This window comes from Lacerta agilis, chromosome 9, assembly GCF_009819535.1.
Source record: "Lacerta agilis isolate rLacAgi1 chromosome 9, rLacAgi1.pri, whole genome shotgun sequence".
Taxonomy (NCBI): domain Eukaryota; kingdom Metazoa; phylum Chordata; class Lepidosauria; order Squamata; family Lacertidae; genus Lacerta; species Lacerta agilis.
The window spans coordinates 59071591-59095656 of NC_046320.1; positions in this window are offsets into that span (position 1 = coordinate 59071591).

Sequence of the window (24066 nt, forward strand, 5' to 3'; positions counted from 1 at the left end):
CTTAATATATGTCAGTTACATTTCATTTATAATAATAACCCCTTAGTCGACAGCTACATAATTAATGATCTCCATTCGTGATGTTATAAGATATAAATTTATAAAGCTTCAAGTGGGGAACTGTTATCTTTATTCTGCCCTGCGTGTGAAAACTGTTAGGTCCATAGAGATTCCTTCTGTCCATATATGATGTTGTCTCTTTCACTTTCCCAACTGTTGTTTTCTCCCATTGTGACATGGTGCAGAACTGAATCTCGAACTTTCTCAGAGGTCTTAGCTCTCCATCCCTTGCTTTGGTGTCTCGGAACAGGCGACAGTTTCCTAGAAACTATTCCGTCTCACTAGTAAACCATGTCACAGATCTTCGCCATTTTCCCCTCAGCCTAGGAAAAGGTGGGCAGTTTTCAAATGCGCTGAATATTTAATACTCCTTTCCAACTCCCAAAATCTCTGCAGCGTTCTTATCACAGCCCCCAGATTCTTTTCCTTTCAGCTAGAGATTTATGGTGCAATTCATGGTGCCAGGGCCATCCGCTCGCTGCCATGCTAGATAGAAGCTATGCCTCTTGGTCTTGAATGTGAGCAACCAACAGGACAATGTTGTCATAGGTTTCTCAGACATTGTGTTTCCCTACAGATTGTCCCCAAGAAACTTGTCTGGGAGGGTGAAATAACTGCTAGTTCTTCACTTTGTCTTGTTAACATGGAGAACCAGTGTGGCGTAATGGTTAGGGTGTTAGACCAGGACCTGGGAGAGCAGGGTTCGAATCCCCACTCAGCCATGAAGCTCACTGGGTGACCTTGGGTCACTCACCATCTCTTAGCCTAACCTACCTCACAGTGCTTTTGTGAGGATGAAATGGGGAGGAAGAGAACCACATACACCACCTTGAGGATAAAATTTCTAGCTCAGAGGCAAATGTGAGTGCCCCTTCATTTCAGAGCAGGTGGGAAGATCCCATGAAGTGGCTTCAGCGTGGATGATATCATTGTGGGGAAAATCTGCATTGCTAGCTCCTCCTGAATGATCTCAGAGCAACACAGGAAGGATATGCACTTTGGAGGCTTCCCATGCTGTTAAGATACCATTTATTCCATCAGTTTCACTCAGTAAGGCTTAAACAAGTTTTCATCCCATATAGGCTTTCCAGATCTGAGAAACCTCTGCACTCTTACTGAATTTAACTATTAGAAAATGAAGAAGAAGAAAAAATCAATTCCAAATTATTCCCCTCTCCGCAAATTGGCGGTGGCCACTCAGCCAGAAGGGTTTAGTAAGATTATTAATTGATTTTGTCACTGCAGTTGTGTAACTGGTGCTTTATAGATCTAGGGGCTAGATTAAGAAAGAAAATCTGGGGGGAGGGAAATCACAGCATCTAGATAATTGCACAACCTTCGCCGGGTTTTCCATGTCAAAAAAGCAAAAGCCACAAGCCTAGCGAGCTGAAAGTGGAAAGGTCTGTGGAATATCTGTTCCCTTGCTTGAGGTTAGATGAGTAAAAGGCTTAAGCATCCCAACAGAATCTGCTCAAGCAGAGTAGGATGGATTCCAGGAGTGAAATTCAAATTTTGCGGTCATATACATGTTTATTCCAGATAAATTTCAGGGTGGAACCACCAATTGCACAAAATAAAAGTATTCTGCTGCCAAAAGTGGAACCCCTTTGTTAAATATCCCCCTCCCCCTCCACAGTGTGCAGTAAAACATATGGCCTATTTCTGATGCCCCTGTTTTGTGCATTTTCCGTCTTTCCGTAACTGGCTGTTGAGATTGCAGACATGCATGACATTATGACATCTAGCTGTAAGGGGAATTTTATTGCACATTTTGGCAGCAACCCCTGGGTTCCTTGTGACATGTAGTTCCATGGTCCCATTCGAAGATTTGCCTTCACACTACAGTTTACTTAAGATGTCAGTTTTGACATCAACATATTCCATCCAATTCCAATCTCCCATGCCTGCCCCTATGTCCTTTGTTCATAGTCAGAAAACAGACCCAATAACTAGCACAGTTTGAATATGTGGTGTTGTCTGCCTTCAAAAGAAAATACTTGCATTTTTCCCCATCAGAGAAACTGAAAAATAAAACCACAATGCCATACTGCGATGATAGAAATTCATGTGGAATGCAGTAAAACAGAGGCTCACTTTTAAATGTTTCCTAAGAACCAAGTCCACAAACTGATTAAACCTAAATCCTTGGATTTGAATTAGCTGAGTCCCAGAAAAATTCAGAGAGACTAAGCTGGCATAAATCCAAATTTTCCCTGCCTAGGATTTCATGACTTCGCTGGTAGGTTGTTCCCATTGCCTAATAGCTATCTTTAAAACTACACTAGCCAATCCTTCGTGGGATGCAGCTATGAGAGAAATCGCAGTGAAGACCATAGACCACAATCCTGGCAAGATTAGGCACTTGTATATCTCACTAATTTCAACAGGAAATTAAGCAAGTGGCCTGTTTCATGTCGTAGCAAACCATAGTTTATAGTGGGAGTGATTAACCTGCAATCCTCCAGATGTTGGACTACAGCTTCTATCATCCCTGACCACGGGATGGGGACATTGGGATTTGGAGTCCACAACATCTGGATGGTGACAGGGTAGCCGTCTGTAGTTTGTGGCTTACCCTGAAAAAAGCAAATACATGCCACTTTGTTCTTCCCTAAGCAGGACTTCAGGAAGCCTGAAGTTTGTCTTCTTGAGATAAGCAAATGCAGGATGTGGGTCACATTCACAGATCACAACAAGCCTTCATAGTTTGTTTTCATTCACATTAAAGGGAGGCGCCGAGTACGAGCGATGTACTCATTCACAGTAAATCACAAACCATGGTTTACAGTGACATGCAAACAAGGCCTGCATAGAACTTTTTTGAAATGCCCCTCCAAATGCTTAACTTTGTCTGAAATGTATTCCACAGTTGTTGTTGTTGTTGTTGTTGTTGTTTTTAAAAAGCATGAAATCATTTAGTTCCTTTATTGCCATGTATTGTGCAAAACCATTTTTCCTTCTGTTTTGTTTTTGTAAGGGGAGAAAATGTTCAAAAGCTCTGTTTTACGTATTGGCTTGAAGCTATCGGCACTGGTGTTTTTTTGGAATGTACTTAGATGTACATCTTACTGAGCCTTGCTTCATTGTGTCCCTGGCGGCAAAACAGGCTGTTCTGGTGGGCATGCAACACACATAGTAATGATAGGAGATAACTTAGTGTAAGGAGCTCCAGTTCAGCAAATCCTTCCTTGAAACGTTGTCCTTAAATGAATGAAAAACATTGAACACTCTTAAAAGAATTAATTCAGTTGCATTTAAAACAAAAACAAAAAACAGCAACAGCTTTCACCATTGTGTTTAACACAGATATTATCAGCATATCCTTTCAAAAGATTTGCATGGTCTAGTTTTTTACTTTACCCATCATGCTTCCTTAGGGCTCATATCCATCTGTAATTAGGTGCCTGTAGAAAGGGCTTCAAACAAAATTAGCAGCTAAGGGAACCGGGTATTGTGTGGAGCAGGGTTTCCCAAATGTGTGTCTCCAGCTGTTTTTGGACTATAGTTCCCATCATCCCTGACCACTGGTCCTGCTAGCTAGGGATGATGGGATTTGTAGTTTATTTATTTATTTTTATTAATGATTTGTTGGTTTTAAAAACAATACAAATACAAAACAAAACAATACTCAACGATCAACAAAAGGTAATCCAAGATCAATAACACTCATTACAAAAGAAAAGAAAAGAAAAGATTGAATTCACATGTCACGAATTCCAACATGACTTCCAATCCCCCCATTGTGATTCCTAACTTACATTACGACTGCGCACTTGACTTTATCTCTCCTAGGTTATTCGGATGTGTTAATTTTGTAAAGTTCTCTTATTTCATGCAGAAATCAATCCAGGCCTGCCAAAGAACTTAGATTATTACAATGTTCTTTTAAGTATTCTCTATAAACATTTCACTCTTATTAAATATTTGACCTGTATGGTCTCGGAATCTTGCTGTCAATCTTGTTAGCTCTACATATTCTAACATTTTATACTGCCAATCTAATTTTGAGGGAGTAGAATCTCATTTGCAGTTCAACAGCAGCAGCTGGAGACCCAAGTTTGGGAAAACCTGGTTTCGAGAAAAGGAGATTTGAGGCACAATCCCTCCACCAGCAAGCAGAGCTCCCTCCCACTCTGCCCCCAAATGGGTCAGCATAGGGCTTAGTGCAATCCTGATCGTCCCTATAGAATCATACATAGAAGGGACCTTGAATGACATTGGGGGCCAATCTGTAATGGTGAGCCGACATAATGCCCTCCAGATATTTTTGGACTCCTCAGCTGTTGGCCATGCTGCCTGGGGCTGATGAGCATTGAAGTCCACAACAGCTGAAGGGCACCACATTGGCTACCCCTGATCAAAATGCCCCCCCACAGCAGGGTTTCCCAAACTTGGGTCTCCAGCTGTTGTTGGACTACAACTCCCATCATCCCTAGCTAGCAGGACCAATGGTCAGGGATGATGGGAACTGCAGTCCAAAAACAGCTGGAGATCTAAGTTTAGGAAACCCTGCTCTGACAGAACCAAGGTTCGAGAATCAAGGTTGTAAATCTAGTGAAATAAATCTAAAAATTCATATATTTTTTAATTATTGGAAAATCAATTTTTTAACCTTTTGATTTCCACATACCACAAAGCTGGGTGTTGTTGTTGTTTTGTTTTTTTCACAATGCAATCCTATATGTATCTGCTCAGAAGCTAATCCCATAGGGTCCAAACAGGCTTACTGCCGGGCAGGTGAGTGTGGAGTCGCTGCTTAACTGACTGAGTTGTCTTTGAAAAAATCACCCTAGAATATCTGTCTGGGTTTATTTCTGCTTTCTGCAAAGTCCATCCTACCCAGCACTAATCTTCTCATTGTTTACAAAGCATTATTTACAGGATTAATGATGCAATGCCATATTAATAGGAATTACTTCCTTATGGAAAGAGAAAGGCGGACTGGGGGCAAGTATTTATGATATTGTGCAGGTGGTAAATAGAACGTGCTGATAGGACTTTAATGGCAAGTATTTTACAAAATATGGGATGTTTCCAATGTGTAAATCTTCCTTTTGCATGACTGATCAACATATTTCTGGATGGAGTACCAAAATCAAATGGATTAGAAATTTAAGTTCATTAAAACTTCATCATAATTGCCATGCTGCCATTTCATTTTTATATTCCATGCATTGCAATTCTGTGACAGATGCTTTTCATGTTCTCCAACAGTAAATAATAATAATAATAATAATAATAATAATAATAATAATAATAATAATTTATTTATTATCATCATCATCATCAAAATCTGTAGAGACAAATTGCCTCCTAACTGTCAACAGCACTGTATATTCAGTGTTCAAACTGACACCCTAATCTTAAAAAACTACTGCATTCTTGGCCATTGACACTATAATATTGGTGTAAATTGTGTGTGTGTGTCTTGAAATTGCGCTGATTCTGGTGAAAATTGTGCTAGAGACAGACAGATGTAAACAAGCATTAACCAAACAATGTGAATCCTAGCCAATGCCCCAACCTTTCCCTGTGTTCGCAGTGCACTTAATTAAATGAAAATTTATTGATGTGGCCTTCAGCACCTTAACTATTGATTTGCTAAAGAAGCAGGGTTTAGGAAGAGATCACAAAGAGATATTAAGACCCTTCGGCATTTCTTTTAAGTATAGTTCGATAGACGATAGTGGCAGATAACAGGCAATGTGCACCAGATCAGGTTCTCAGACTTTGGCTGGTAAATTTACATTTTACATGAAATGAGTGCATAGGTACATGAAATCCATTAGCTCTAGGCCAGGCATGGCCAAACTTGGCCCTCCAGCTGTTTTGGGGCTACAACTCCCATGATGCCTAGCTAACAGGACCAGTGGTCAAGGATTATGGGAATTGTAGTCCTAAAACAGCTGGAGGGCCAAGTTTGGCCATGCCTGCTCTAGGCAATGCCTTAAGACCTGGTCTCAACCTTGTGTTTCCTGTTACTGTTTTTCCTTCCAGGTTTCAGCCTTAGCCAATTTTGAGTACACTGTTTGTCAGCAAATAAGCAAGGGCCCTGGATTGATCTGTCTAGCTGTCAGTCACCGGAACAAACTCTTAAATAACAAAGAGTTATTCTCTCATATTCCACCTTTTGATTCACTCGCAGCTGATATTTGAAGTGCCATATTTGAGGGATGGGGAATGTTGTTGTTTTGTATATGCCTGTGAAAGAGGTTTATAATATTAATTTTCCTGCTTCCCTTATCATCGTACAAAATGTGAACGTTGGGTTTATTATTTGAACGGTAGTATCCCATGACTGGTATTGTTCGGTAAGAGTCATTGATGTTTGGGATCTCTTGCTATCTTTCGTCTCTCAGCTGGGCACCAAAGTGTGTTTTCCCTCATAGCGTACTGCTGCCTTGTTTGTGGCCGTCTCACATTCAGATGATCTAAAGTTTCTTGATGTCTATTCTCGTGCCTTCAGATCCATTGTTTCCCCCCTAAATTGTCCTCGCGGATTGTGAAAGTGATGTCCGTTAAGGAACCTTCTGTCATTTTCTTCCATGTTTTTTTCTCTTTATGATAAACTCTGGGTCCGGACTCTTCTGACAAGATTTTCTTGAGCCAATTTTTTTCCCCCAAAACAAAACTGTGACTGGACTATTCATAATGTGTCGGAAGAACTGAGGGAATAAACCAATACAGTACCTGTATTTAAACGAACTTGAATCTCATGAGGAAAAACCGGGATGCAGCTTCCTCCCCTCTTCATTTACAGCAAACATTCTTACTGGCCTTTCAATAGCGGAGCAAGTCATTCCTAAATGTGGTCAAAAACAATGGAAGTTTTCTGCTCCGTGACAAAACTGTGAGATCTGTCTTCACGCTCTGCAGCAGCTTATCAGCTGAAGAATTCAACCCACCTCACCTTCCAGCTGAAAAAAACGCCTCTAATTATAGTGTTTCCAATACAAATATGTATGTATGTATGTATGTATGTATGTATGTATGTATGTATGTATATAGCTAGCTAGATATTTTGAAACTGAGAATAATTGGCTTCCAGGGAACTTGAGTGCACATGAGCAGAGAGAGTAAGTTGTAGAATACAGCTCTGGTACACTGCTTTAAAATAAATGGAACAACCGTTGAAAATGAGGGGAATTTAGGACTGTTAGCGAATACAATACAATGGGTACAGAGGCCTGCTAAAATGCATTTGCAGTCAAGCAATAGTGTGTCCTCTGTTCTCCCTTTCTTCTCCCTCCCCCCTCAAAATAATAAAAAAGACCACAACACCAGCACATCCCATGGTATAAAGTACCGGTATTTATTTTTAAGACTTGGCTCTAATAGGACGGAATGCAAGCAGCATTAAGTGCCTGTGTGTGTGTGTGTGTGTGTGTGTGTGTGTGTTTAAAACTGTGATGGACAAAGGCCTTTATAGAGTGTTCCCAAGCAAACAATGGCAATCTGTTAATACATCCCCATGTTTGGACTAGAAGAGAGAAGCCATTTGGCTTAGAATCACCCGTGCCAAACAACTTTGGGGTGGGGGTGGGGGGGCGACCCTGAAATGCATATAATGCTTGTAATGATCTGTAGGAACTGATAATATTGCAAAGCATGTTAGAACTACAGGGAGATGTTTTAGCAGTATCTTATCTCTAAGGCTGTGTGTTCACATTCCCTTTCACTGTGATCGCAGAGCCGCTTTGTCAAATCTGTGTTCACGCAGTGTTGGCCCAGACCACGTATGTATCCTGAACTTCGTTACGAAATACTACAATTTGATGCGTTGTTTCTCAAACCAGCTTCACACCAGTTGGAGTTCCTAATTTGTCTCTAGCCCACCTGGTGTGTGTTCAGAAATGAATTGAAGCTGTGCTGAGGTGAACAGCTGTGGGGAGGAGCGGGAGCTGTGAAACACACAGCCGGGGGTACACAACTTCGCTGCGCTCTTAAGGCAGTAATGTGAACACACACCTTAATGCGGGGTTGATTCTGCCAGCGATGCTTCATGTGGCAGCAAGAAGGGCAACCAATCTGGAAGGAACATCCATAAGTGAAAATGTGCCCCCACTATCAGAAACTACCCAGTGCCCAGCGGCGCAGCTAGCTGCTCGGGTGACAGGGGCTGCGCACGCGCCTTGCAATTGGGGGCAGAGTGAGCCACCCATGGGGGCAGGGCAAGCTGCCCATGGGGACGGGGCGAGCCAAGGCAGGGCGTGCTGCATGGAGCTTCTCTGCAGCCCCCCCCCCCCAAGCTGTAAGGTGGCCAAGGCGGTGGGCAGACGCAAGCCCCGAGCTGCTTGAAAAAGCAGCGCAGAGCTTGCAGGCAGTCTGCCCACCGCCTGCCCCTCAGGAGAGACACGTGGCTCAGGCACACTGCAGGCCCCACGGTGTGACACCCAGTGCCCCCTGCCTCACCTACCTACGCCTCTGGATTAGGCAGATTCATGGAGGTGAGGGCTGCCGAAGGCTACTAGCCATCAAGGCTGTGCTCTGCCTGCAAAGTTGGAGGCAGCAATGCTTCTGGTTTCTGGAAATCACTCAAGGGGAGAGTGGTGGTAAGAAGGGGCGTGTGGTGGGCGCACTGGACCATAGGGCGCACCTCGTTTTTAGAGGAGGAAACAAGAAAAAAAATATTTTTCTGGTTTTCCTCCTCTAAAAGCCCTGGGTATTTTTGAGGATCAGCTAAAAGTTTTGCAGCTTTTTTTGCAAAAAGAAAACCCCTGTTTTTTGAGGATCAGCTAAAAGTTTTGCAGCTTTTTGCAAAGGGAAAAGCCCTGTTTTTTGAGGATCAGCTAAAAGTTTTGCAGCTTTTTTGCAAAGGGGGAAAAGCAAAGAGGAAAAGCCCCATTTTTATGGGGTTCAACTCACATTTCTGCAGCTTCTAAAGGAAAGGGAGCCTTTTCTACAGTTTCCAGACAGATAATCTAATCAGCCAGTCACATGTCGCTGGGGAAGCAAACAACCTCCCTCTGTAGCACATTCAACAAAGGAGGGCGGGGCTGAAAGGGAGCCGGGGACTCTTATCTCTCTCCCAATCTCTTGCTGTTCAGCTGCTTAGTGGGGTCCTTTCAAAAACCCATTTTCTCTTTGTAAAATAAAAAGCATGATCCTCTTTTGGCCCCTGGGCAATTCAGCTCCAGGGACCACCATTCGCTCCATAAGACGCATAGATATTTACCCTTACTTTTTAGGAGGAAAAAAGTGCGTCTTATGGAGCGAAAAATGCGGTATTTCTTCAAAAACACATATTTTTGCCATTTTGTCACACACACCCCTCAGTGATGACACCCAGGGCGGACCGCACCTATCGCACCCCACTTCCTACTCCATTGCCAGTGCTAACACAGACCTAAGAGTTGGTTAAAGGACGGATGGCATCCAAACTCAGTGTTGGACTTACACAGGGGCTTGACCTTAACATTCCAGACGGTTGCAAAAGATCGCTCTAAAATGGCCACAAATCTGTCTACCGAAAACCAGAAGATGGATAGGCTCTTAAAGCTGTCTTGCATTCTTGCGGCTGTATTCTTTTTCTACGTCTGGGGACTGAAATGTGATGCACTGTATAAAACAGAGCTAGTTTTAGCCTTCCAAGCTATATCATAGCATTTATTTTGGTATATTACCTTTAGAAACTTGCATGTGGAAAACAGTTCTGTATAATACACTGAAGTTACATTATTGATTCGGTCGACTCCCTTTAGGAAATTCCATGTTTTGCTGTTTTACATCTCTGGATTTTCACAATAAAAAATAAAAACACAATAAACAATGCCTTTATTAACTTGCTTGTTTGTGAAGGGGGAGAAGGCCCAAATTTATAAGATTGTTTGGACCACGCAAGCGAGGGAAGACTGGCTTCTGAATTATAATGCCTAGCACAGGGAAGTGGGGTTTTTATGTTTTAAGTTTTTATATATATGTTGGAAGCTGCTCAGAGTGCCTGGGGCAACTCAGGCAGATGGGCATGGTATAAATAGTAAAACTGTTGTAGTTGTTGTGGACTTGGACATCCCTTTTTGCATCAGAGAAAAATTGTAGGGTATGCCACTGCAGGACACATACCCTGTTCATGCCTGGCATCTCTTGGCTTTGCTGCTCTTCCTCCTGGCTATCTCTTCCTGCTCACATGGACTCCCTGAGCACTGATGCAGTGACCAAGGGCGAGATGCAACACGACTTCACTCATCATCACACATACTTCCTCCGGGCGGTTTGGGAGATTGGGCTCAGGAGGTGGTGGGAAGCAAATGGACGGAGGGGAGCCATATCTGCACTATATGCCGTATTTTTCAGTCTCTAAGATGCCCCCATGTATAAGACGCCCCCTATTTTGGGGGACTCAGATTTAAGAAAATGGGGGAGATGTATCCATGTATAAGACGCCCCCTAATTTTTGACATTATTTTTAGGAAGAAAACCTAGTCTTATACATGGAAAAATACGGTATATCTGAGTCACGGCTTCCCCCAAATAATCCAGGGAGCTGTAGTTTATTGTTGTTGTTTTAAAAAAATGGTTTGGTTTTATAAGTTAAAATTTGCACCCATACCACGCATCATAATCAAAAAAAGAAAAAGATTCTCATGAATCTTTGGACTTCCCTCCACCCCTCCATGGGTTCCATTATTAATCCTTTTCTACTGCTGCTTTTATGGTAGTCCAATTTTTAAATCTCCATTGTATCTATACTTCTTTTTACATTACAAGTGTTATTGCAGTCCGGCTAATGATTTTAACTGTTTACAATGGTCTCCAAGGTAGAGTATAAATTCTGAGAGGGTGTTAGGCGATCCCTACTTCCCTCAAACAGCTACAGTTCCCCGAGTTCCCTGGGAAGAGGGATTGGTTGTCAAACCACTCTGACGATTATAGCTCCTTGAGGGAAAGCGAGATCCCCTATCTACTCTCAGCACCCTTTAACTACAGCTCCCATGATTCTTCTTTTTTGAGGGGGGGCATGAATCTTGAGAGTGGTATGATGCTGCTTTAAATGCACAGTGCAGATGGGACCTGAGTGACAACACACAGCACTGGCCACCCCACAAATCACATCAGCTGCAAAGTGGCATGTGTGCCGCTTCATCTGAGGAGCGATTGCCATCTCTGGTGCCAAGTAATTTTTTGAGCATGAAATGTGCTGAAGGATCATTAGGGAGGCATTCCTGCTATGCTGGACTGGTGAGGCAGTTGGATGCAGTGATGCAAGGGGCTACTTCCTCTGGTTACTTTTGGAAGATGTGAAAAGAAGAGACAACGGCGCAAGGTTCTGGGTTCAATCCCTGGCACATCTAGCAAAAAAAAAAAAAAAAAGATTGGGTAGGTATATAAGGAAGAGAAGAATCAGCCTACTGTCAGACCATTGGTCCATTTAGGTCAATATTGTCTACACTGATTGGCAGAAGTTCCTGAAGTTTGCAGGACAGGATTTCCCAAACCATGCCTGGAGATGCCAGGGATTGAATTGGAAGCCTGCATATAAGGAATGCTCTCCACTGAGTCTGTTCAGCACAGGGCTTTTTGTTCAGCTGGAACTCATTGGAACTCGGTTCCGGCACCTCTCAAGTGTGTGCCATTGCCATTATAAGAGAACAAGGGAGGCGTTCTTGGTGAGTTCCGGCACATCTTTTTCTGCAAAAACAGCACTGGTTCCAGTTCCACACAATGTCAGAATAGGACCCATAGTGTGGTGGCACCCTTTGGGACTCTTTCCCATCAGTGGCATGCGGTGAAATTTTTCATAGGGGGAACAGTTGGGGCCAGAGGTGCCAGCTTGCAGGGGTGATAGGGGGACAGACATCGTGCATGTGAGCATCATGCCTCCCTAAGCTGGGCAGAAGCTTCCTGAGCTTTGGAAGGAGGCACCAGGGGAACATTTAGGGCAGTGGTTTTCAACCTTTTTGAGTCCACAGTGTCCTTGACCAACCACATTCTTTCTGCAGCCCCCCTGTCGGAGCCACTCAGGGGCGTGGCAAGGGGGTGCGGTAGGCGCAGTCCGCCCCGGGTGTCCCCACTGAGGGGGGTGACAAAATGGCAGGCGGCACTTACCTTGGGGCCTGCAGCACATCAGAACCGCACATCTCAGGCACCCACAGGCTCCACGCTGTCTATCCACTGCCCTCCCCTCCCAGATGTAGGGCGACTGAGGCCCTGTGGTGCGCCCCATCCCTATGGGTGCCGCGCACTCCATCCTGTCCCTCCCTATGGGCATGCGTGCCTCGCCCCTATGGGGGGGTTCACCCTGCCCTGGGGTGCGCCACCCCAGGTGCCCAAGAGGCTTCCTCCGCCGCTGGAGCCACTTACATTGGGATTCCATTGCAGGACATGGTTGTGGGGACCCCCCTGTTCTGCCCCAGCCATGTTCTGCCTCTACCCCTTTTGGCACAGCTTTTGGTATGTGTGTAAGCAGGAAGCACATGTGTCAACAGCACACAAGAGGGGAGGTTGGCGGGGGGGGAGAGAACCACATACTCTACCTTGAGTGCCCTGCAGAACAGATGATGGACACTCAGTAGCCCTACATGCACAAGACACAACCAAGCAGGAAGTTCACCTGCACAAGCCCCTTTCAAATCAATGGGAAGCCAAGCAATGCCACTGCTCTGCAGGGCGAAGCTGACACACTCAACATGGCATCCCCTCTATTTAATCCCTCCTCATAGAAGACCCTCACACCATGCGGCTGCTTGCATGCACTGTTGGGATTTACTTGTGAGTAGAAAGCAGGAATCAGAGCAGCCCTCCCTCGCTGGAGAGATCTCAGCCTCCTTCCCTCCCCACATATACTAGTTACACTGGGCATTATAGCCACGAGGAGCAATTGCTGGGAATGTGCATGATCTCTGTCCTCCATCCTGCTCCCTCCCTCCACACCACATCGCTGGGAAGGACATGCAAGGAGGCAGGACAAGGAATGCAAGGAAAGTCTTCCCATGACATGTCACATGGGTGCTCTCTCTTGCCTTCTGGCACCTGCCAAAGACATTTCTCTGCAATCCTTTGCAGAGTAAACTGCCAGCCCAGATGAAGCAGGACTTGCTTCTGAGTAAGGAGCATGCTTAGGATTGCCCTGCGAAGGAAAGGAACAAGAGCTTGGCTATCTCCTGAGCAGCAAGGGATGGAAGTAAATTGGCTCCGCTTCCTTGTGGAATATCAGAAGCCGCCAGAAAGCTAGGCTCCATGGCCCATTGGTCTGATGCACTCCAGCTGTTTCTGAAGGGGCCCACACTGTGCTACATCTCTAAGGCAATATTTCTCTTTACGGTGTTTTAACAACGGACGAGCCAGATGGGAAGATGTTTGCCAAAGAGACCTCGGAGGTCAGGTTGTTTTTCACAATGAATTACAGCGTTCCTGCCTTGTCCAGCACTCTCAGGTTAGGCGAGTCCCTGCCTCAGCAGACAAGTCTCTCAAGCAAAGTGTTTCGAAAGTTGAGCATGTTTTCATCCTATTTACCCCCTGTTGCTTAAGAGGCAGCAGGCCTGGGCCCAAATAGGCCATTGAGGCCAAACCCCTCTCACCCTCCCCACAGATTGCTTCCAGATTGTCACTATGTTGCAGGAGGAATTCAGGCGCATATTTTAGGTTTGCAGTAGACTAAGAGATTCTGTCACTCTGGAGCAACAAACCCATGTAAAAATAAGAAATGGACTTTTGCAGCTTGGAACGTAATAGTATAAGGAATCCAAGAAAAGCTGGTGGTAGAGAAGAAGAGTTTGGATTTGATATCCCGCTTTATCACTACCCGAAAGAGTCTCAAAGCAGCTAACATTCTCCTTTCCCTTCCTCCCCCACAACAAACACTCTGTGAGGTGAGTGGGGCTGAGAGACTTCAGAGAAGTGTGACTAGCCCAAGGTCACCCAGCAGTTGCATGTGGAGGAGCGGAGACACGAACCCGGTTTCCCAGATTACAAGTCTACCGCTCTTAACCACTACACCACACTGGCTCTCGTGTGTGTTTGCTCATAAGTAAGCCCACCTGTACTCCATGTTGTGAGTTGCGGAATCAGTTCAGGGTTTCCCAAACATGGGTCTCCAGCTGTTTTGGGACTACAGCGCCCATCATCCCTAGCTAGCAAGGCCAATGGTCAAGAATGATGGGAATTGTAGTCCAAAAACAGCCAGAGACCAAAGTTTGAGAAACCCTGGTCTAGATGATACCCTGTGCCCCTTCCAAACCTGTGTGTGTTAGAAGAAAACCAGCCAAGCCACTTCCTTTCCTGAGATAATTACTTAGACTGGCTCGTTAACTACCACAATTAGCATGACCAAAGAAGTTGCCCTGTGCCATAGAACAAATGGGTGGGTCTTCCAACCACCTAGCTGCTATGTAGGAGAACAATAGCCAGAGGGTGTGAGCAAGGGGTAAAATACAAGGGGAGGCTGGAGAAGGAGAGGGGGTGAAGTTTTTGTAGCTCTGCACTGGACTTTGGAACTCCCCTGTGAACCGAATGGGGAAGCAAGTTCTGTTGGGTTGTTAATGCTGTGAGCCCCTCCATCCTATGCTCAGGTTGTGCCATATCTGTAAATAAAACCATATATGCTAAAGACACTGCCGTCCCCGCTGACCCTCCTTCCAAGGAAACCCAACATGGAATATGTGTTGGAACCCCTGGAGTCTCTCGCCACTCAGAGATTGGGGGGGGGGGGCCACAGGGCTGGCCTGACCTTGAGGCAAGGGGAGGCGACTGCCTTGGGCAGCAGGATCCACAGGGGCAGCGGATCTGGGCTCCAAGGAATGCATTAGTGCTGAGCAATGTCTGGTTTTCTATATTGTGATATATACCACCAGTTAAACTTCACAATATACCAAGATATCACAACGTCTGGAATAAGGATGGAACTACAGTATGTAGAGGCGAACGGGGTAATGTCCTGGTAACTGCTACTACTTAGGAGGTCTAAAACATTTTTTACTTACCTTTAATGTTTGGTTACAACTGTTATTTTATATTACAGAGCAACAGTGGCAGCAGCAAGAGAAGCTTCACGGTTTTCTCCACAACACGAATTTTACATAGCGCACACACACACACACACGGTGGTTCGCGATATATCGCCATATCAAATATTATGGAACCATTACCACGATGTGGACTTCCACCAGACAAAAAGAAAGAACAGAAAAGAAAGGAGCTCCCGTTCGCTTTACTACCAGTATTCTGGAGCCTTTTCTTTGCAAAACATCTTGCCAGCTACAACGTTTTCTAACCCAGTGGTGCTCTTAATCCAGGAGTCCCAACTTGACCCAGTGGCTGCGCGTGGCATGCAGTATGCCTGGCCTTAGCACTGAAATTTGTGGGTGCCTGGGGCCCTTCGTGGGGAATGTTGTGGGTGCTCGGGCACCCATGGCCCCGGGGAGTTGGCGCCCATGCCACAGTCTGAGCAAGCAGACAAAACCGGCCTCTTGACTGCTGCACAGGACGGTTTGTTGCCGGATTTGTCACAACAACCTCTGGTTGTTTTCTCTTGCTCTCTCCTCGGCATGATAGCCAGTCGGAGGAGCTTTCACCTTGTATGGTTTTGTTCCCCGGGGGAATTCTGGCTCGCTCCAACTGGCTCCCCTGGCCAAGGGAGTTGAATCCACTTCAAAAATGCAACTGAAGTACATCAGTGCTGATCCGTTTTATTGCCCTGAGAGCCGTGACTCAGTGCAAGGACCTGACCTCATGTTCAAAATCTAACACTAAAATAATATTTTGCTTGAAATAGGCGTTGAAGGGCAGAGAAGCTCTCCCCGCCCACCTTGTCAGGGCCTGCATGCCTGTATTGGACAGGGCCAGTGATAAACTGGGCTTAGACAGTGGAGGTGGGTCCATTAGGGCAAATAAGAAACTGCTCCACTCACCTCAGTCTGCTTTCAGCCAATCCCTGCCTGCCTGCTTTCTTACTATTCGACCAGTCAAGTGGGTGGCCCTGTCTGTCCTTGCTCTGGCGCCACCTGCTGTTCATCTCCCAACATTCTGCCCTACCAATCCCAATGGGCACCAGTTGTCACTGGCTCGGTAGGAGACTAATGGGTGCCAGAAACAGAATAAAAAAGTGGATGGGCCACCCTTATCCTCTTGCTTTCTTCTTCTGCCACCCCTTTCTCCCCATTTGCCCCCCCTCCTTGCTACCTTCATGAAATACAGCTGAGAGCCACACACATCCATCATATCACAGGTTGCCTGCCCCTACATGGGTGATGTACCCCAAGGAGTTTAGAGAAACAAACACAGTCAGCAGTAGATGAGGCCAAGATACATGCATGCATCCTTTTATTTGCGTGCTGCCTTTCCATAGTTCAAACCATGCTCAGTTTGCATGGATTTTTATTTTTATTTTTTGCAAACATAGCAAAATTAACAATGAATAAAACATTTAAAAAGTACACAGCCAAACTGAACAATTTCCGCATAAATCAAAGTAAGATCTAAAGTAAAGATCCAATAATAATAATATCAATAACACTGCAACAAAGCTGCCTAAACAATATCCCAGAGCAAGAGAATGTTTTTGTAGCTGGAGTCAGTCCGGGCTCTGCCCTCCCAGGCCAGTTGAAAAAATGGCAAGGAGCATTCCTTCCGGGACTCACAGTCAAGATAGATTTTCTACTGCATGGAACAATGCAAGTTGTATTATTCAAGCAAGTCCTACTCAGAGTAGTCCCGCTGAAATTAATTAAGTTGCATCAATTAACTTCAAGTCAATTAAAAAAAAAACTTCGACGGGTTTACTCTTGAGTAGAACCTGCATTGAATGCCATCCAGTGTCCCTAAAGTCTTGAGAGCAACTCAACGACTTTGATCTGTAGAACTGTTACTGTTACAGGTGATGCACATTGAAGAAATCAATCTTTTAGCGTGACAGCACCTACACTTTGGAACTCCCTGTCCATTTGGACTTCCCATGGATATGATATTGCACTGTTGGACACCTGCTTAAAACATTCTTGTTTAGTTTATCTAGACATGTAAAAATAGGCATGCATTTTAATTTCTTTTTAGCTTCCTGTTGATTCTAATGATCTTTTGCATATTTTTAAACCCTGTTTTTAACGGCCTGGTCATTTTAACATTTATTTATTTATTTTGCAACCACCTTAGAGGCTTTTTTTACCATCAAGCAGTAAATAAAAATCAATTTTAACTGGAGTTCATGGGTGATGGATACAATTAAAATAATAATAATAAGCACACAAACAAGTTTAATATCCAAACAATCAATATTGCCAGCACTGTTCAGTGAAGACAGGAGAAAAAAGAGGGAGAAAAAAGACTAGACTCCTCCCTGCGTTGGTGTTATGGCTGATGCCTAATGACTCCCAGGATAACGGCTAGAAATACATCAAAATGGTCTAAATGTTCTCTCGGCTCGTTTGACCTATATCCTGCCTTCCAACTGACATGGCTAACCTTTACCCGTGAGAGCGACCAAAGGATAAAATCCATAAACTCCTTAGCCCTAAGAAGAAAAGGAATTCAGCTTTGATTTGATGGAAGCTAATCACGAGGATTCCAAAATGGCAATTAAATAAAAGACCTCTGGCAAAAGCCAAACGTTTCTTGGTCTCTGCATTTCCTGCTGTCTTTTCCCCTCCCCTAAATGGCTACACTCACAAGCAACACTAAAGCAGGCTTCCCCGACCTGGCGCTCTCCAAGTGTTTTGGACTGCAACTTGCACAGCTGGGGCTGATGGGAGTCGTAGTTCAAAGCACCTCGAGGGAGCCAGGAAACTGGGGAAAGCAGCTCTAAACCCAGTTTCCTCGTTTCTAATGTTCTGGCATCGGATAAAAGGAGAGAAACTGGCAATCTGTATGGAAGCACTTATTTGCAGGAAAACAAACGAACGCGGGTGGCGCTGTGGGTTAAACCACAGAGCTTAGGGCTTGCTGATCAGAAGGTTGGCGGTTCGAATCCCTGCGACGGGGTGAGCTCCCATTGCTCAGTCCCTGCTCCTGCCAACCTAGGAGTTCGAAAGCATGTCAAAGTGCAAGTAGATAAATAGGTACCACTCCGGTGGGAAGGTAAACAGCATTTCCGTGCGCTGCTCTGGTTCGCCAGAAGCGGCTTTGTCATGCTGGCCACATGACCCGGAAGCTGTCTGCAGACAAACGCCGGCTCCCTCGGCCAGTAAAGCGAGATGAGCGTTGCAACCCCAGAGTCGTCTGCAACTGGACCTAACGGTCAGGGGTCCCTTTACCTTTACCATGCAAGCAGAGCTGAATGAAGGGTCTCCCCGATCACATCGTTCTTCCCGAATACAGCCCTGATCCCCAGCTCTGGCGGGGCATGCTGCTGTAGTTAGGAACAACCTGATCAGGCAAAGAGGTAGAGATCAGCACTTGCATTAGAAATAAATACTGCCATCTTCTGTTGACTTTGAGATGAGCTATCAGTTAAAAATTCTGCCCTGTCTGCAGTCTAGATTTTGCCTGCAACAGAGACAAAACAGCCTTTTAAAAATGATTTCCCCCCCACCCTGTCCGTGGACATGCCTTTTCTCTCTTTGGGGTGGTAATAGCAATTATTATTATTATTATTATTATTATTATTATTATTATTATTATTATACCCTGCCCATCTGGCTGGGTTTCCCCAGCCACTCTGGGCAGCTTCCAACAAAAGATTAAAAATACATTAAAACACCAGTCATTAAAATCGTCCCTAAATAGGGCTGCCTTCAGATGTCTTCTAAACGTCAGGTGGTTGTTTATTTCTTTGACATCTGATGGGAGGGCGTTCCACAGGGCGGGTGCCACTACCGAGAAGGCTCTCTACCTGGTTCCCTGTAACCTCACTTCTTGCAGTGAGGGAACCGCCAGAAGACCCTCAGAGTTGGATCTCAGTGTCCGGGCTGAACGATGGGAGTGGAGGTATACTGCAGGTATACTGTTTCAGGTATACTGGGCCAAGGCTGTTTAGGGCTTTAAAGGTCAGCACCAAAACTTTGAATTGTGCTCGGAAACGTGCTGGGAGCCAATGTAGGTATTTCAAGACCGGTATTATGTAGTCTTGGCAATCTCTCCCAGTCACCAGTCTAGCTGCAGGATGTGGGGTGGGGTGGGGTGGGGGAGAGACTTTACTTCTGAAGCTGGGTGATTGTCATCCACACAGAATAGGGCCAGTCTATGGGTAACCCACCTCCCTGTCCCTATTGCAAGGATACCTAACCAAATTCAATACCCATACAGCCTGGATCCAGAGTCTCTCATCACCACCGAAGTGGCATAGAGCCACTAAAAAGAAAAGATACACATAAGCAGGCCTAGAGTAGGGATGGCGGAGAAATAAAGTTTTGTTTGCATTTTATGGGAGACTTATGCAATTCACACTTCCAGAAACATTATAAGAGCCAAAGCACAACAATTCGTCAAATTCACCTTTCTCCAAATTTTGCAGTGAAGTTCTCCAGCCAAATAGTGTGTACAGACATGCATATATGTGTACAAGCATGCATTAGACTGTATGTATTAGTGAAAATATGGTTCTCATCAAATACTATAGACAAAACTGTCATTAAATATATAGTCCATTGTGTTTTCCCCAGCATTTGATGGTGCTTTGTTCCTCCAGCAGCCTTTTCATTAATAGGTAGCAATGCTGTCAGCCCTTCGCACCGATCTCTGCTCATAATATAGTTCCTCTTAAGTCATTTAATAATAATGAAAGCCAGGCTCAGCTGAGATGAATACTTGTGTCTGACTATTTGTACAGCTCATAATTATTCCCACCGGGAGTTTGCCATGGCTGAAGTATTTCACAGGATATTTGTTAAAAGCTTTTTATATTCTTTTAATTCGTCCTGTCACCGTTTCTATACTTGCGCCTGCCAAATGTCACAAGCCCCTACCACTTCTTAGCCTGGCTACTGTCACCATGCCCAGCCATCTCGGACCCTATTCACACATTCAGAGGTAACATGTCATACAGGCCTGCTTGGGCTGCATCAATTCAGAGAATAGACCCCTAAAGCAAAAGAAAAAAGTCCCTGCAGGTGGAAGGGTGCCTCACAGCAGGGAGGTGGCTAGGTTCAAATCCACCTCCCTGAATTGCTAGCAGTCCGTGTGCGGGGAGATGGCTGGTTTATCAAAAACCAGGATGGGGCCACATTTTTCCTGACTTATTATATTCATACTGATTTATTATATTAATACTGGATGGCCAGAGGAGGAATGACGGCTGGAGGTAACACACACAGAGAGAACTCCATGGTGCATCTGCAGCAGCACAACTGGATGACTTCAACTGCCCTGGCTGAAACAAAATAGGTCTCTCAGCCGCATTGGTTTCTATAGTCACAGCAAGCACTGTAACTGTCCCATGGTTTGACTTCACCCCCCCCCCAAAGGCGCGCTCCTCCATTGTCTCCTGAGACAGACGGATACCAAAAGCAAACAAAATGTTTTAAGTGTGCTTCAAAGCACATTATACAAATGTGACACTAGATCGCGATGGTGAGCTATGGCAAATTCAATATATTTTTCAAAACGTTTTTGAAAAAAGCATTTTCACAATTTTTTTTTATATGTGTCTAGATTCCACCCGAGAGGCTACAGAGATAAACCCATTTACAGGTCCTGCTCCCTGTGATGCTATCAGCAGCATATTATATTATATTATATTATATTATATTATATTATATTATATTATATTATATTATATTATATTATATTATATTATATTATATTATATTATATTATATTATATTATATTATATTATATTATATATTAAATTTCTATATTGCCCTTCATACAAAGATCACAGGGTGGTTCACAATATAAAAACACAAATATACATAGCAGAATAACAAGCAAAATCAATAACCCTCAAGACAGAGGTTGAGGAGATTTAACAAGGACACATTTCCCCTGTCTCTTTCCCAACAGAGGACATCATACAAGGTGACCAAAGCAGTTTGTGTGCCAAAACCGGGCCTAAACCCCAACTGATAAGGATCTAGAAAGTCAGTTTCCTCGAAGAGCACCTGAAATAGGTCCACAACCACCCGCTCAAGAAGCAGGGGAGATTGGCCAGTAATTTTCCGAGTCCAAGGACAGTTTCTTGAGGAGTGGTTTTACCACAGCCTTCTTTAAGTGGGAAGGGACAACCCTCTCTCGCAAGGAGGCATTAATCACCTCTCAGGCCAGCCAGCTGTCCCCTCCCCGCTAGTTTTTATCAGTCAAGAGGGCCAAGGATTCAGAGTGCAAGTGGTCACCCTGACAGATCCAAGCACCTTGTCCACATCCTCAAGCCATGGGTGTAGCCAAGGGGGGCAGCGGGGGCCCCCTAGATCCAGAAACATTATTGAAAAGCATTGAAAATACTTAATTATTTGAGGTTCTTCCCCAGCAGAAGCCTGCCCCCTGTAATGTCATGAAACTCATCCAACACTATGGTACTAGACTGTGCTCTGGACATCCCATGCGATTCATCTGCTATGACAGTGGAGTCGAGATCTTGATGGATGCAAGCAGGGCCGGTGCTAGGGTTTTTTGCGCCCTAGGCAAGATCATCTTCTGGCGCCCCCCCCTCCCCTGCCACTCTGCCGCTGGCGGAGGGGGCAGAGAAGCCCGATTTCGGGCTGCTCCCCCTTCCCCGCCACTCTGCCGCTGGCGGAGTGGCGGCGGGGGGCGGTGGGGCAGGCTGGCCAGCGACCCCTCCATTTTGGCGCCCTAGGCAATTGCCTAGTTCGCCTTAATGGACGCGCCGGCCCTGGATGCAAGCGATTTTTATCCTCAAAACGCTTAGTTACTGTGTTAGTCACCTCCTTCGGGCCAGACTGTGAAAGGCCCTGAACTACTCAAGAAAGCTATGCTGAGCTGCACAGTGAAGATGTAACAGAGGTAGCAAGGTATGCCTTCTTCGCTGCCTTCACCAGTGTTCGACTGCTCTCAACTGGAGTTTTCCTCCACTTGCCTTCCAGCCGTCTCCCACCTTGTTTCCTGGGTTTGTGTTAGAGGACGCTTAAAAAGCGACTGTAGCAATGGCTGAACTTTGAGAGGGGAAACTGTGTCCTTCTGTGGTAGAGGAGGGGTTTTCTAAAGGGAAGTGTCTATGGTACCTTCAACACGGCGAAATGCATCTGATGAAGTCCGCAAAAGCGTACGATGCCGCAATGAATCTGTCGATCTTTTAAGGTGCCTCAAGAACTCTTTGTTGTTTTCTTAGACTGAAGGTTCAGCTTCTGCACTGCTTCTTAACTGCTAGGCAGACCCAACGCAAACACGCAGTCTGGTTTCATTTGTGTAAGAGCAAATGAAGGGGCTGGGTGGAAAACTGAAGGGGAAAGTACATTAGTGAGGATTAGGCAGAGGGTGATTTCATACAATTTGCACCCTCCCCCCTGCAATGGAGTGGGGAACCTTTTCCACCCAATAGGCTGCATCCGTACCTCAGCAACTTTGGGGTGGGGTGGGGGCCTACATACCAGTGATGGGCAGGGCTAGAGGCAAAAAAGTGGTTGGAGCAAAGGGATGTGACTCTTACTGTTGCAGAGGCTAAATTCCACTAATGCAATAGGACCTATCAACATTGGCTCCTGAAGGCACACCTGTTTAAGCAAGAATTTGAGTTTAATTTGACTGTTTCAAGCTTTATTTGGTTAAAAAAAAACAGCTTTTAATTGTATTTTTAATTGCTCGCTTTATTGTATATTTTAATGCCCAATGGAATTATGGCACGTTTTAATTATATATTGGTTTTATAGTTATAAATAGTTCAGTAGCCATTTGGGCAAATAAGCAGTAGATCAAGGGTCGCCAAACTTACCTGGCCTCAGGCCGGTTCTTCCAGCGCCAATGGTGCGGCCGGCCGGAGGGCGGGGGAGCACATGCCCACACGCTATTTCTGTCGCACCTCTGGGTCGACGGAGCGCCGGAAACAGCTTGTGCATGTGCATGCGGGCCTCCGCAGACCCGAAAGTGCGCCGGAAATGCTTGCGCATGCGGACAAGCTATTTCTGGTGCTCCTCCAACCCGAAAGTGGCCAGCCACACCATGCCGCGCTGCGCCGGTAAGAGCAGGTGGTGGCAGCGGTCACTGCGGGCTGGATAACGGAGTCCCTCAGGCCCGCGGGACTTAGTTTGGGGAAGCCTGCAGTAGATAAATGAATAATAATAATAATTTAATAATGATTCCAGTCACACAAAAGACATAAGTTTCAACACACATTTTATTTATGTCATGAACTGGCAGGACAATGGAAAGGAGGAGGAAGAGGATCCTGGCGAGGGGGTGTAGCCGTGACTGGTACACACCAGGGGCAAGATGGGGGTGGAGAAGGAGAGGTTGGGGGCATAGAAAATACTCATGGGAGACAGAGGATGGCATGGGGATAGTAGTCAGTGCACAGGAACCAGAGGAGAACCCTTCACCGCATCCAGAGGAGCCCCTGTCTCCATGAACACAACTCTTGATTGACCAAGGACACTACGCAATCAACTGGTAAATTGACAGGGATGTCTAACAGGTCAATTGTGATTTACCAGTTGAGTGCGTAGTGTCCTTGGTCAATCGTGGTACCCTGATAACCCCCCCCCCCAAAAGAAAAACAACTATCGTCAATCCAATGGGTAGATCACTGCCATTTTGTTTTTTTTTACAGTGGGAGTAGATTCACAACCTCTTGGAAGTTGGACGTGCCGCCTGCTCTAGGAGGCTGAGGCAGGCAAGGGCTCACAGCCCAGCTTCCTAGCTGGCCAGGTGAGGCTTGCTAGCTCTGGGAGGAGGTGTGTGATTCCTCAGGCTCAGGACAGGTGAGGGTCACATGCTTCATCAAGCCCAGATGCTGCAACCAAGATTCAAGGTATAAAAGTGAAGCAGAGCTGAGTTGCTCTGTCTGCCTAACTTCTCACGTTGGATTTTCCTGGAGCTCTGGGTGGGTCACACTATATGCCAGTGGGGACTTGTCTCCAGGTTTGCTGGGGGTTCAGGACTTTATTCACTCTTAAATTTATATCGCACCTTTCCTTCACGGAGCTCAGGCTAGCAAACGTGTTTCTCCTGCTCCTCATTCCCCCGCCCCA